The 11,791-nt window shown below is 46.4% G+C and overlaps 1 protein-coding gene and 1 long non-coding RNA gene across 3 annotated transcripts in view; one reads left to right on the top strand and one right to left on the bottom strand.

Moving 5' to 3' along the window:
- Positions 1-2,700: 2,700 nt before the first annotated feature.
- Positions 2,701-11,791, bottom strand: part of LOC109295210 — a 15,784-nt gene continuing 6,693 nt past the window's right edge. Inside the window, exon 2 of the long non-coding RNA XR_002096692.1 lies at positions 2,701-3,323. This is a non-coding gene — a long non-coding RNA (uncharacterized LOC109295210). The remainder of the gene's footprint in view (positions 3,324-11,791) is intronic.
- The window catches only part of CDKN1A (cyclin dependent kinase inhibitor 1A), a 10,907-nt gene continuing 10,798 nt past the window's right edge, over positions 11,683-11,791 (top strand). Inside the window, exon 1 of one of the 2 annotated variants that reach the window (XM_019513913.1) lies at positions 11,683-11,775. The gene's annotated coding sequence lies outside the window, so the exon portion shown is untranslated. The remainder of the gene's footprint in view (positions 11,776-11,791) is intronic. The other variant, XM_019513914.1, reaches the window with a different exon arrangement.

Consider the following 11,791-nt stretch of genomic DNA (forward strand, 5'->3'; position numbering starts at 1 on the left):
CCCCCCCCCCCCCCCCCCAAACAACACTCCTCAAGCCAGTTTAACTAAGCTTGCACTTCATATGTCAAACATTGATTTTCAAATGTTATGCTGAAATGTCTCAAACTTCTGATGGGGAATGTTCTTAAGGCCCAATCCACTGAGGGCAGCCGCTTGTAAAATTAGTGTTCATTCAAGGATCGCTGTCAAGGTCTCAGATTGTTCTAAAAAGCCTGGTGATATGCCAACAGTGGTTTTGTGGATGCTAGATCAATGATCCAGGAATGAAAAAGTTGGATAATGATCTGGTAGCCAAGCGTAGATGTAGGGCTACAAACTCCAGCTTTGGAATCAACTGGCAAGCATTGATGCAGAGCTGTGAGAAAAGGAGTAAAATTCCCATTTTACAGCTGCAGCTGACATACGATCTAAAGCAAAGCTTGCATTTAGACCTGGTTACATATAACCAGGGTAAGACCCTGGCTTGGATTTGGCAGCCAAACCTATTGATTGCCAAGCACAGTAGCAAAAAAAATCTAACATAATTCTGTGAATATGTAGATCCGCTATGGAAATTCCAGCAATACTAGAAAGGGGAAATGCATTGCAAGCTTCTGATTTTGCAAGTTATGGCGAATATCCCATCTGATGGGATGCTTTTTCAATTGTGAACTGCATGGAGTTCAATCTAAAAAGCTCTGTTATATTTCCTGTTCAAATTTTTCTTAGGTCAACCTATAGCCCGTGTGACCTTGTTCTGAATTTATTAGGTAGGTTAGAGTTCTGAAATTGTTCACATTCTTGTACCATGCATTTCAGTAACTATCTGAGCGCTATTCAGGAAGGAGCATATTCAGTGACGACTAACATCTGGCCCTTGTGGTTTGTGCTTTCTCACATCCTCTCCCCAGAGTGAGAATTGTGTGTGTAATGGAGTGTTTTGTTAAGGTAGGTTGTTTTTTTGTGTTTTTTTTTTTTAAGTGCACCATTTTGTGTCCATGTTAGAGAAGCAAGTTCAAAGAAGTGTATCTAGCACTTCAGCAAAAGGTGGAAAAAGTTGTGATGCTCCTTTGTCCCTGTGGGACTTGGTTCCACAGACACCGTGTTAAATGGCAGAGTTAGCGTGGGGGGAATGCTAGAAGATGACGTGAAGGAGCCAGCAAAGCAGTCTGAAATAAGGGTTCAAGCTAGAATCTGGAACAAAGAATCCGCAGGCAGGAACAATGTTATAGTCAGACAGCCAACAAGCAGGACACAGGAAGCGAAAAACCAAGTAGTAAGACCCAAGGAACTAGTCATGAGCCCACGGCTGGCCAGAAAGGCCTCTGTCCTCTTAAATTGCCTGTTGGACTCTGAAAAAGCTGTTGCTTACAAGCAAGCAACCATACCCCTGGTGGGGGTGCAGCTGGACCAGCTGGGTGTAGTTAGATTATGGACAGCCAGGATCACTCAAGTAATCAAGGCCAGCTGGGGGAAATTTAGCTTGCCTCCTGCCATGCTCGGGACACATTTTATTGTCTGTACCACTCTTGGACAGTGCTGTCACTTCTCATGTTTATTTTAAAATCTATCCCCCAGTGTTCAGTTTCCTCTCCTGATAAAAATAGCAGTAGGAAGCATTGATGGTATTCAATGGCACTTTAAACGCATTTCTTACCATCCCCTTTTCCTTCTCTGCTGTCCCATCACCATGAGATTTAATGCCTGAACACTACATGACATCAAAACCTGTAATGAAAGCTGCTAAAATGTTTGAACGCTCCCTTCCTGTTCACGGTAATTTGATTTAACTCCTTTTTCCAGACCCATGTTCAAACACACGATTCTCCTTGTAATGATGCAATTGCAGTGTACTGTGACCTAATGAGTCACTGTTGCCCATATGAGGTTTCTTGTCCAAATCCAGACTTGGTGAAATGCTCCTTAGTTTATAAGGTAACATCCCTAGGAAGCTTTATTGGAAATAAATAAAATGCCTGAGTTGAACTGTCAGTCGTTTGTGGAAAATACACATTCAGACAGCTTTCACAGTAGTCCAGCTCCAGCACTAAAGCTATGGGAGATCAGGCAATTTAAGAACATAAAAAACAGGTATGTTTTTGAGACAAAACTGATTCCACTAACTGAGGTTTAGTATTAACAGCAGCACAGGGTAGGTAAAAAAAATACTGCTATCATAATCCAGGCTTCTCAAAGATTCAGACTAGAAAACCTCAAATTAAGACATGTCCATTCATGCCTCACACTGATACATTATCAGTAGATGGCTCACCAGCTGTTATTCTGAGTGCTGTGTTGGATTTGCTATAAAGGATTTCAAAGGTCCGTGGTACAATTATACTCAGGGAAGACTTAACCTATAATTAAAATGCAGCTAGCTCAGGTGAAACATCACTGCTGAATCTAGCACAGAGATACTGTCCTGTTTCTCTTTTTGGGGTTTTTTGTTGTTCTCTCGCCCTGGTGGGGGGTCGGGCTAGAAGATCTACTAGGTCCCTTCCGACCCTTAATCTATGAATCTATGAAAAAAAGAAGAAATGGGGGACAAAAAAAAAAAAGATTTTCCTATCAAAACTGCAGGTACTGCATTTACTTAACTTGGAATTTGACCAGGGCAAAAAGTGCCTTGACAGCTTTACTGAATGCAAGCAGTCCGTGTGCCTCATCTGAAAGGCCAGTTAAGCAGCAGTGTGTGCCCCTATTACCATATAGGGACATTGATTACTAGGTATTAGGTTTATTTGATTACTGCTGTTGAAACAAATATGCCTGCTTTAGAACCAGTCTGAATCCATGTCAGTTCCAGGCAAATAAAGAATTAAGAAAACTTTGGGGGAAAATGTACCTTTGTGCTTTGTACAGCTATTTTATTAAATAGGTGCTGACAAGGCAGGTGTCCTCACAGGGTCCTCAGCCCTTAAATCACTTAGAAGTCAATGGCACTATTTCCATTGGTGTTAGCTCTGGATCCGGTCTTAGAGCAATTTTGGCTGCCGTCATTCTTTGCATGAGGCGATCTTATTCTGACTCCTGCCTGGACATAATCCAGTAGTTAAGTGTCAAATTTACACGAGCACAGAAGTCAGAAGAGTTCATCTTCTTGCATCCTTGTCATAAACTAGATATTTTTCCAGTATCACGCATAAGTGATGGTGCTTTCTATTGCTGCAGCGAGGTCCTCCTTCGTACACCAAGGTGTCTCACCGAGCAGTCAGCAAGCCAGCAGGTGCTCCATAGTCTGCACTTCAGAGCACTCGCATATATTCGTGTCCCGTTTGTCCCATCATGTGTGTTTTTGACCTTCCAGGTTGCCTATGCAGGCGATGCAGTCAGCAGAGTGATTCCTAGTAGTACACAGAAGAAAATCTGATTAAAATTAGCTCCCAGAAATTCAATTTTTATTCAGACCCATGCAACCCAAGTGAAGACTGTAAATGAGAAGCAGAATGTGGCCTGGAGAGATTGCAAGACCTTGTGTTGACTGCCAAAATGATCAGCTAGGTGCATAATCAACAGGAAAGAGTGTTTTTCTTTTATAAATATTACATTTAGTTCTCCTATTCAGAGAAGAGATGTTTATTGCACATGAAATGCCTACGGCACTTGGAGATAGGTCAGCAGCCGCCCTGGTATCAGGGTGTGGCAGCAGTAGCAGGGCGGGATGGCATGTCACCATGGGTGTCACTTTCCAACTGGGTGGAAGATTACTGTAACCAGCTGTAATTAAAACATTACAGCTGGTAACATTGTTTTCACATGCACTCTGCTCTTTAAACAGTCTGCAGTTCCCTTAATAAAACAGTGGCATTCAAAGCCTGATAACATTTATACCACCTAAATACTTCCAAGGCTACCAGGGCTTGTAATATTTGGATCTAATGTTTATTCACAACTTCTGCAAGCACCAGGAGTTCATAAAAATACGATCTTATGTATGCACTGCCAGAGCCTGCTGCCTTTGAAATCAATGGCAGAATTCCCATGGATTTTGCGTTGCAGGATGAGATGAGAGTTAGCATGCTTGTGATAGACTGTGGGCTGCACAACTGTAACTGATGGCCTAATTTATCTCTTTATGTAAAACTAGGATTCCTATTCTCGTATTCAGTTTCCTGTATGTATACTGATAAAGGAAAAATGTTATAAACAAGCAGATGGGTGCCTTACATCACAGGGAGAGATGTGAATTAATGGCATACATCTGGCACTGGCTCACCAGAACTCCTGCGTTCTCCTCTCGGCTGTCATTGTGAGTGCCTCACCCAGAAAGTAGATGCTTTCAAATCTTAGCCTGACCCTCTAGGCTGCACTTTCTAGATGTATTAAACAGAGGAAGTGACTTTTCTGCCTGGTAAAGGTCTGGTAAAAAAATCATTGAATGAACTGATCAGCATCTATACTGTGCTTTGAAAACACCCTGCCTAAAGTGCCAAATACATAATTATAGGAAAGAGTTTGGGAACAGATGTGGAAGAATGAAACCAAAAGAAAAAAAAATGTTTGCGCTGACTCCTGGCCAGCTGCTGGAAACTGGCATAGCAACTTTGAAGGAAATGAGCCCATGTCAGTTTGTACCAGCTGAGGCTCTGGCACAGTTTTACATTTGTGCTCAGATGTACTAGTATAAAGGAAGTCATTAGTTCATTACAGGTGAAAGCCACTCCACCCTCTTAAAGCCCAGCTCTTCCAGCTGTTTTTGGGTGGCATGCAAAAGGGAGGAAGAAATTACTCTCCCAGTCATGGGCCTAGGTGGTAACCACTGTTCACCCCACTCCAGCAGATGCCATTTCAAGCCATGGGCATCCCCTCTCTGCCAGTTATACCAATGCCAATGAGTACCAAGATCTGCGGCCCTTCCCAGCCCACTGCTATCCTCCTCTAGCATGACCTGGAGTGCTGATTCTGTGAGGCACTTTGGGGGGGCCATAGGCTCAACTGTGTATTATTCCTCTTCACAAACCTGATACAGAGCTTATGTGAGTCAGACAGCCCTTGCACTCAGGTTAACTGTATCTTGTTCAGCCTATGAAATTGTCTTGCATTCTGCTGCCTCCATGCAATGAGAAGGATCCTTCTCCCCTACGGTGACGTACAAGAGGTGCACAGCTGCTTTGTAAGAACAGGCTCCTTTACAATGGGTAAAGGCAATAGAAGACAAAGTTTAAACCCAGTGCTGGGCTCTGTACTTCTCCAAGCATTGGACACATCTTAGTTTTGTGGCCAGGTTTGCATGTAGGCATCGAGCTTGTTTTGTAAACAGTAGTGGAGTGACTTGTATTCCACCTACTCATACCTTTGTTTAACCAGGCAGGGCCCAAATGCATCATTTCATCAGTGGTTAATTTTACATTACAAATGATGATCAGGTGTGAGTCAGCAGCTCACCAAGGGATATCCTGTGCCTGTATAAAATATGAAGGGCTGGATCCTCTTGCTCTCTGTACTGTAGATCTCAAGTAGCACCATTAGGCTAGACTACAGAGTTAGGAGCGGGCCAGGTAGAAACTGCAGCAACCCAGAAGCAGCTGCAAAAGGCATAAGTTCCTTCTTGCTCCGTGATGATACTGACTCATCCTACTTCTTCAGTAAGTTAAGTAAATTGCAAGTTCCCTTACACCAATTCAACTCCACTAAACTGCTCCATGGGGGAAATAATTGGGTACACTTAGTTCTGCCTTGGCAAAATCTGGATAAACCATGGCTGGCTGCCTCTCCCTGTCCTCAGTGCCCTTTCTCGGCATGCACTCCAATTCACAGTCTCCCTAGTGAAAGCAAAGGGACCATTTGTAAAAGCAAAGGGATCGTTCAAGTAAGGTACTACTTAAGTAGTACTGGACTATTCTCTGAGGCTGCAGGAGGTCAAGGACCAAGACTTAAATTGCAGCATGGAGATTTAAGTTGGATATTGGGAAGAACTCTCTCACTCAGAGGGTGGTTAAGCATTGTAATAGGCTACCCAGGGAAGTTGTGGACTCTATCCCTGGATATTTTTAAGAGTAGGTTGTACAGACACTTGACTGGGTTGATTAGTCAGGGATGATCCTGCCTTGACTAGATGACCTCTTAAGGTCCATTCCAGCCCTACTATTCTGATCCTATGTGGGTAGTAATGGGGGCAGAGTGGCCCCAAAAGTATCGAGCCTATGTATGTCCTTATGTAGGCAAGGTACAGCAGGTGGGGTTTACTTCTTTAATGTGTGATGGATGATGAGACTGGATTTCTGCTCTCTGAAGCCAAAAGAGGAAGTGTACCCTTGTCACTAGGTTGTCAGTTCAAATGTGGTGTGGGTGATTAGAGACTGGATTTACAAAAGGGCCTAAGCAGGTTTGGCAGCCAGCTCCATTGACTTTCACTTAGAGATGTCAAACCAGCTCAGGCACTTCGGAAAACCCTGCTAAGTACTAACTAATGAACTAAATAGCTGGAAATCTAGCCCCTCTAGGAAATGTTTGTTGTCTTTCAGTGGATGCACTGTTTTGACTTGCAAACAGTAGAACTCTTCCTATGACTGGGAATCAGACCCTTCTTCACTTACACTTGAGTTCATTAGGAGTCAGTCCGTTTAAAACAATGAGCAAACCCTGGGATGAGGCACCAGCTTCACACCAGTGCTTTAAGACCTAGTTTCCTGAGTGCCTGCCTCTTGATCCCAGTGAGAGCCCAGGGTGGAGAGCACCTGCCCTGCCTGGATCTGTCAAGCACAGGTAATGATCTGGAGGCCAAAGGATCAACAAACCTGTGACTGCTCTGAGCCACACCCTTGGCAGATGCAGTGCCTTTTGCATAGTCACAAGTTCCTCTCTGACTACAGCGAGCAACAGGGACCAGGAAATAAAATATTGGCTCTCACTTCCACCTGCCTCATTTCACCATGCTGCAATAATGAGGCTCTTTTCTGCCAGCTCCAAAAAAGCCCCACAAGCTGCTCATGGAAAGTTCCCGAAGCAATTATGTTAATGACTATAAACTAGCCCACCAACAACAACCACGGATGAAAACGAGCGAAGGGGAGTGAATGAAACAAACAATTCATGCTCTGGGCTCCAGTAAGATTTCCAGTAACCCAAAAGCTGCGCTTTAAAGAATGCTTCATCCAACCATTTGCGCTTGGCAGGATTCTCTTTACACTCTGCTGGGCCCAGAGTCTCATCAACCATGCCTTCATAAATGGAGCAAACAATGCCTGAATATGGCAGGGAAAGAGTCAATTAACACGATCCAAGTTCTTTTAGGGGCAGAGTTAATCAAGCATTCAGCGTTTTGTCATTCTTGTCTTTCTTTCCTGGGAAAATCCTATTAGTATAAAATCACTTAATAGGGCACTTCAAAGAGTTGATGGGAAAACAGCCTGTGCTCAGATATAAGCGCCATTCAGCTGAACACTGGATTCATTTAGACTTTTGCTGGAGCATGAGAGTTTCATTAAGAGCGTTCACGTTTGCTACTTTTTTTTTCATGAGCTCATTAGTAGAGATAAAAAAAAAATCTTTGGCAATCTTAAGCTTGTTGCACAGAGTTTCTAAGGCTCATAATCTTGCTGAATAATCATGGTTTGTCCCTTGCACAGCCCTTTCTACCTGTGCAAAGTGCACATCAAACACTGTCCTGACCTGACAGGCTCTCACACCCTCTTAGCAAACTCTGGCAAGGAAAGCTTGCTAAAAGCTGTGTCCTTTTCCTCCTTTCCTAGTCTCTGCTGCCACATGAGCGCCCCACACTGCTGTCCTCGCTCACATGTGAAACCCCACTGATGGAGGTTTCCTTGCAAGGGGATTGGAGGATGGTTTGATTTTTACACTCAGTGCTCGCCAGATGGTGCCAGCATATTCATGATGAATTGAAGGTTTAAAAAAAAAATCAGCCCTGCAATATTCAGACATAGGATGTGTGCATCGGAGAAATAGCTGTTGCTGCAGCACAGGTGGGAGCCTATCTATAGGGTGTGATTGTGTCTGCTTTCCCCAGGTGTCATCATTCATCAGCAGCTAAGGGGCAGATCATTCTGCTTTAGGAGCACTGCCTTAAACTGAGCCACCCTGATCTGCATCAGCCAAGAGTCTGGCCTTCCAACTGCAATTTGGGATGCTTACTTTGCCCAGATGTAAAGCAGTGAGAGATTTGCATGCCCGTTCCGGGTTTCCTCTCATAGGCAGGTTGAACAAAGAGCCTCAAATCCGCCTGAATCTCAAGGTGTTTGAAGCCCGCGCTTTAACTTTACAGCTCTGAACTAGTCTTTCCTCTCTATCCCTCCCGCCGGCGTCACACGCACACTAGTTGACCGTTCAGTGTTACTGGAATTCCCATCCGCTCATGATGAATGCTTCTGAGCCTGTCACAAATGACAAATAGCCAGATCCTTGGAAAGGAACAAAACTGAGATTTAGAGGAAATACGTTTGGACTTGTCCTGGAGACAACTGTCTCTTCGGCTAGTATGAGTTGAGCGCAGCCTCACCGCTGAGGCATAGGTGACTCAGACATACTGGTGCAACAGACACTACTTGGTATAATTAAGTGTCAGGCATATTTATTTGCATACAAATCTGGAGTGACTCCAATCACGTTATCAGCTGGAGGCCAAATATATGTGCTGAAACTGAGTTCTGAGCTAATAAACAGAGTGTAAGTGAAAAGCTTTCAAGAGTGGAGACTGCTTTTTTTATCCAGCACTACGGGCATGTACAACATTGGCAGCAGTGAGAAGTCAAAACTCAGGTATTAGCAACTCCTCAGAATCACATTCATTAAACAAACTTCAAAATCTTAGTACTAAAAGCGGGGGTTATTTTTAATTGTTTCTGGATTGTGTTTCCAAGCTTCTCACCCCACCAATTTTGATAATGGGAAACTCTCTTTTAAAAGAAAGCTGAGCTTCACATATAATCACATTGATGAAAGGGGGGTTGGATTGTAAGAACATCAGTTAGTAAGAGGATTATGATAACATTTCAAGAGAAAGCCAAATTAGAGCTGTGATTGCATCCAAACAGCAAAAATAGGGCACCTCTGCCCCTCTGAATGGCCTGTCTATGTATAAACTCAGGAAAACATGGCCACAAATACCAGCAGAGAAGCAGGTAACAAGTTCCCATGAGTTCAGTAGCTTAGAGTTAAAAGCCTTTGCTTCTGTCAGCCAAGGCCCTAAGTTCAAATTTAGTGGGGGGTCTGCCAGTGGTTTCACAGCATGGGTATTTTTTGTTATAAAAAGAAACGGGAAATTTTTCATTACTTCATTCGTGTCCTCAAATCAAGACTGCATGTCTTTCTGGAAGTACTGGATTCAATACAGAGCCAGCAGGGTGAAATGGCTTAGGTTAGACAGGGGGTCAGACTAAATAATCAGATGCTGGCCTTAAACTCTAGGACTGACCCTCCCCCGCCCCCTAAAAAAAGGCTTATTGCAAGAATCCCTGGGTGAAAGTCTATGTCTTATGTTATACCGGAGTTCAGACTAAAGTATCACAGTCCCTTCTAGTGTTAAACTGTATCAATCTCTAAATTTTAGGGAAGACATCCTGAATGAAAGCCAGGGTGGAGGTGACAATACACTGGCACTAGAGAAGCGGGTCCCAAACTTTCTGGATCAAGAGACCAATATCAACCCTCAACCTTTGCCTCAAACCATCAAGCACCCTCATCATCAAACGTATCACAGAAGCTGACCGTGCCTGCCAGTGGGAGTGCAGACTACATCTTGGGAGCTACTGAAGTAAAAGGGCATCAATATGCTGGACAAACAGAAACACTTTAGGTTTGAACCCTTTCCACAGTTGCTGGCAGGGAGAGCAGCAGCTAGAGAGCAGCACAGCCCCACGTTGAGCCGGGCCCATTAGGAAGCAAAGCTGCTCAGCAGCCAACTGCATCCTTTCTAGGGGCAAGGCTGTCTGAATACCGCTGAAGATGCGGCCTCAGTTGTGAGTGCTGAGTTCGCTGGGAAATCTGACCCTGTTATCTGACAGCTGCAACACTGAGCTCCAAGAGTCCCCCCTTGCAATGCATTCACGCGCGCCCGAGTGCTGCTGACTGTCTTCATCCCGAAGCGTTCAATGGCACCATGCAGCATTGAATTAGCACACCGCAGAATGCGTGCCCTCTGCCGCACGCTCATCCCAGCACAATTCCCCCGCTCTGGTGGGCCGTGCGAGGGCCAGACATAACAAGGGAGCTGTTTTCCACAGGGCCCTGTGCCAGGGGTGAACTCCGCAGAATCGGAGAAGGAACAGGTCGCGGAATAGGATTTGCGAGGTTATTAAACACAAGCAGGGGCGCCCACACAGCACGGGGTTGGGCAGATTTCCGCCTTCTACTGAAAGCAGTAGCTCCCAGCTGGTGTCACGCAGGAGCAAGAGACCCGTCCGGCTGGCTCAGAGCAGTGGGATCCCCCAGCCAGCAGCCCATCCCGTCTGTGGCACAGGCCGGCATTCGATTCTTGAGTCATGAGCCGAAAAAAAAACCCTCCAGTCCTCAACAGTGCAGTCACGTACTCAGGGGGAAACCCCCTTCCTAGCTACTCTGGTTGGCTCATACCTCTGGAGAGGACCCATCATTTCTCAGCTTTTCCTTCCTGCTGTGGGACTTCCCATCCTCTGCAGAGACGACGAACTGCCTTGTCGACTGCTCTGCTCTGGTCTGCCGCAGCATCTCTTGGCAAAGAGCTCCCCAGGTGCGCTGTGCAATGATAAAGGAGGCGTGGCTTCCACCGGCCCCGTGCCGACGGAAAACGTCACCAGGTCCGATCAGCCCGTGCTCTTGATTTTATTTGGGTGCCTTTTCTAAACAGCACGTAGGTAGCGAAAGAGTTCTTGGCAACAGCCGTGTGCCTTCGAGGCCGGTCATGCCAAGTGTTTCTGGGGGGTCCCTTGTGGTTTCACGGAGGTTCGGCCCTGGAAGGGACCTTACAGATCACCGGGTCCAGCCCCCGGAAAGACCACAGGGATCAGACGACCCCGGCAAGGCAGGCGTCACCAGGGTGGGTGCTGGTGGGCTTCTCCCTGCGACCGGCCCCTTGGGTTGGGCGCGCGTACGCGAGACGCTTACCGCGCATTCGCCTAATAACCAGGGATTCTCCCATTTAACCTCCCCCTCCCCAATTTCCAGTTTAAAAAAAAAGTAACCCCCAAATCCCCCTTTTTTCACGATTCCAGCGAAACACCACTATGCATAGATCCCTATATTAATGGCGTTTCGTGTTATCGCGGAAAACATGTGGCTTTTGGGTTTAACGTTTTTAAACAGAAAATTGGGGGTTTTGGGGTTTTTTTGTAACTCGGAGAAAACCAGGATCCTGGCTAATATCGCTGCGCACTAGTAGCCTGGCGGTGAAAAAAGGCCTCCTGCGTGGCGTCAGTAGTTAGCATCACAGGAAAAACAAAACAAAAAGTGTGCCGGCACTAATGGGCGTGTAGTTACTACGTCATTAAACACGCACCGAACTAAACGTACAGTCATTAGGGCGCATTAACGAGCAAGCCCCTCGCTCCCCGGCGGGGCGGCTCCGCTGTGGGCGGGTTTCTCCGCGCGGGCCCAGCCGCAGGTGCTGGCTCCCTTCCCTCCACGTGTGAGCCCGGCGCGGCGATGTGCCAGGCCCCGTCCAGCCCCGACACGTGTGCCCGGGAACCGGCGAGCTGGTTGTCCGGGCGGCGGCGGCAGCGGGGACATGCCCCGACACAGCCCCGGGCGGGGCCGGCCTGGGCCCGCCCTCGCTGTATATAAAGCGCGGCAGCGCCGGGGCTCCGGCAGTCCGCGGCGGCAGCGGGGCCGGAGCAGGCGGGCGCGGGTGAGGACGAGGTGAGCGCGCTGGGAGCGGCTGCCG

Source organism: Gavialis gangeticus, unplaced genomic scaffold (assembly GCF_001723915.1).
Source record: "Gavialis gangeticus isolate Ggan-Ray unplaced genomic scaffold, GavGan_comp1, whole genome shotgun sequence".
NCBI lineage: Eukaryota > Metazoa > Chordata > Crocodylia > Gavialidae > Gavialis > Gavialis gangeticus.